A 3,379-nucleotide genomic window follows, 5' to 3' on the forward strand; every position below is an offset into this window, starting at 1 on the left:
TTTTTTTTTTTTTTTCCTGATGTGATTTGAATTGCTGGGATTTTAAGTATAAACTAGACCCATTTCTCTTTTGTAGTCCCCTAAAATAGTTTTGAATTGACACAATAAGTTAACCAAATTGATACTACACTTAACCCTGATGTAATCTTGTTGTAGCTGAAACAGGAACCAGCTAACGACAACCCAATCTTCTTTCCTACGGATTCGGAGTATGACTGGCTGCTGGCAAAGACTTTTGTGAGGAGTGCAGATTCCAATGTGCATCAGCTCAACTTTCACCTGCTGCGCACTCACCTGCTGGCTGAGGTTTTTTCTGTGTCACTGTTGCGCAACATGCCCATGGTGCATCCTCTGTACAAGGTAACTGACGCTGGGGGTTCATGGTGTTTGTTTTTAGAGGAAAGAAATCGCTAATCTGTACAAGCATGGACACTCTGAGATGATGGCTCAGTAGCAAAGTAACACCAGAAACCAGTATTATGATCTTGAGGGAAGAGGAACATGCACATAGTTGAGTTAATGGGAGAAAAATGGAGTGGGGGTGGGTAATTTATTGTGGGTTTTGTTTTAACATCTCCTCTTTTCTTCAGCTTATCATACCTCACACTCGCTACACTCTTCAGATCAACTTCTTGGCTCGACTGAGACTAATCTCTAAAGAAGGCAGCTTCACCCAGGTTTGGGGGAACTCATAAATAATTCAAATTTATTTATATATATATATATATATATATGAATGATTTGATTTTAAACTAGCCTTTTTTTTAAGTTTACAGCCTCTGGTGGAGAGGGTATGATCACAATCCTGAGGAGCTCTCTGTCCTCCCTGACGTACAGCTCCCTCTGTATGCCTGAGGACATCGCTGAGCGTGGGCTGGAGGACGTGCCCAACTTCTGCTACAGGGATGATGGACTCAAACTCTGGGATATCATCCACAGGTACAATACTGTCCCTGCATTGCATTTGGTTTTGAAAATGATTACTCCATGACAAATCTTTACTTGCCCTATCACACAGTGCATGGATACAAAAAATGAGCATCCATATGCCTCCTTTGTTTTGGACTATATAATAAACAAGTATCTGGCTGGTCGGAACTGATGCTCTGAACTGATAGTGCAGGTTACAGAACTGAGCCTGACATCCTTTTCTTTCTCCTGTCCAAACTGTTTGTCTATTTTTGATTCATTCAGTCTCATGACTCGTTGCTGCTCTGCCTTGTTATGAGGTCCTTTAATGCTGCTTTTCATATTTGCATTTGACTGGTTGGTCCCAGCAGAGTACAATACAATTTTAAAAAGGGGACACTAATCTACAATGAAAAGGCTAGTTATAATTGTCTTTGATAACTATGGGCTTGAGTGAAATTTCATTAAACCTTAAAATCCATGTTTTAGGTTTGGTTGAATAAATTTACTATATTTGTGGTGTTTTCGTTCATAGGAAGCTGCCCTCCCTAATGTAAATGCGTCTGATAGCTGTTTTATATATTACCAGTCCTGTTCTTGAGACAAGACAGAAAAAGTTGCACATCTATGTATTTAAAAAAAAAAAAAAAAATGAAGAAAGCTGGACATAAGCTCATTGCCTGCACTTTCAACAATCAGGATGTCTATAGAATGTGTGTACAATGTATTTTACAGATTGATTGGTTTTGTTTCTCAAAGGTTTGTGCAGGGAGTCCTTGGCTACTATTACAAGACTGATGTTGACGTCCAGCAAGACTCTGAACTACAAAAATGGCTTCTGGACATTTTTGAACATGGATTCCTTGGCCAAACTGGCACAGGTATTTACAGAAAAGCTTAAACTTTAGCAGAAATTCAATTTTTGTGTAATGAAAGCATCAAACTTTGTCATTATTATGAATGGCTCTTAATTCTCCCCTCTTTAGGAATTCCACAGAGATTTACCACTGTGAATGAGCTGATCAAGTTTGTTACCATGGTGGTCTTCACTGGCTCAGCCCAGCATGCTGCTGTCAATTCAGGACAGGTGAACATTTGCTTTACTAAAATAAACTGTAGACTATATATATATATATATATATATATATATATATATATATATATATATATATATATATATATATATATATATATATACACACACTTGTATAGATGGATGATTTCAGAGTTTAAGGAGCTTCTACATGACTTTGAAATCACAATTGCGATATTAAGTTAAACTGTTCAAGACTTCAGTGGCAAAAACTCGTGTTCCTCCCTTTCACTGCAGTATGACTTTGGTGGTTGGATGCCAAACACTCCCCTCACTCTGCAACTTCCCCCACCAACCAAAAAGGGGGAAGCAACTGAGAAAACGTTGCTGAACACACTCCCAGATGTCAATGCAACAGTTCAGGGTTTGGCCACCCTATGGCTGCTCAGCCAGCAGTCTTCTGACTTTGTAAGTGTGCAAACTTGAAGTGTGTTTGGGGGCGGGGGAAGTGTTAAGTAGCAATTTGTACATGTGCCAATAACACTGTTGGCAAAGTTTTGAACACTGTGAGCTGCTAAAATGTAACCATCTTACTACCTGCAGCTCTGCAGTTTAATCCAAATGCTCTAAATTTAAAGTGTCGTTGATCTCATCAGGTCCCTCTTGGCCACTACCCTGAGGACCACTTCACTGAGGAGACTCCGTGCAGGATCATGAAGGAGTTTCAAAGAGAGCTTGAGGTGTTAAGTGGAGCCATCAAAAAACGAAACGAGCATCTGGAAGTGCCATACACGTACTTGGATCCAGTGGAGGTGGAAAATAGTGTGGCTATTTGAAGACTGGAGTAGTTGCTTGAAAACTGTCTTGAGTTAATCTGAAGGCTTTGATTTCTCTTTTTTAAATGGAATGTGTAGGGGAAACATACTCTCTATCATTGTTTTACTGTTCTCACTGTAAAAATAAATAAATATTCTTGGACCTTTTTNTCTTAATGGTAGTAAAGAGTGCAGAAGATGAGAACCACACTAGTCTCATCTTCTTTAGCAGACAACTGGACTCTTTCTTATGTAACAGGACATCTCTTAAAACATAATGTACTTGTACGTCAAATACAAGGTCAGGATTGTGAGTATGTAAGATGCTGCAGCATAAACTCTAACTACACACCCCCATCTGTCCATTTTCTTTACTTCCTCTTTGCATTGTGGGTAGCTGGTGCCAGTTTCCAGCAGTCCCTGTCCAAGAGGCAGGGTACATTTGACAGGTCTCAAGTCTACATAGAGATGCAACCTAATCTCAAAATGACTTTTATAGTGACAATTGTGTTCTTGTCAAAATGACACATTTCAAATTCTCCTGCTAGGATTGAATTAGGATTTTTTTTTTTTTTTTTTATAAACATGTCTGCTCTGAAAGGTTAGACCAGATATGTTGCAA

General features: G+C 39.0%; 1 pseudogene; it reads left to right on the forward strand.

The window, feature by feature from the left end:
• LOC108232280 overlaps positions 1 to 3,114 on the forward strand; it is a 5,757-nt pseudogene extending 2,643 nt beyond the window's left edge.
• The last annotated feature ends 265 nt before the right edge of the window (positions 3,115 to 3,379 follow it).

The sequence above is a fragment of the Kryptolebias marmoratus genome, linkage group LG3 (genome assembly GCF_001649575.2).
Source record: "Kryptolebias marmoratus isolate JLee-2015 linkage group LG3, ASM164957v2, whole genome shotgun sequence".
In the NCBI taxonomy this organism is placed as follows: domain Eukaryota; kingdom Metazoa; phylum Chordata; class Actinopteri; order Cyprinodontiformes; family Rivulidae; genus Kryptolebias; species Kryptolebias marmoratus.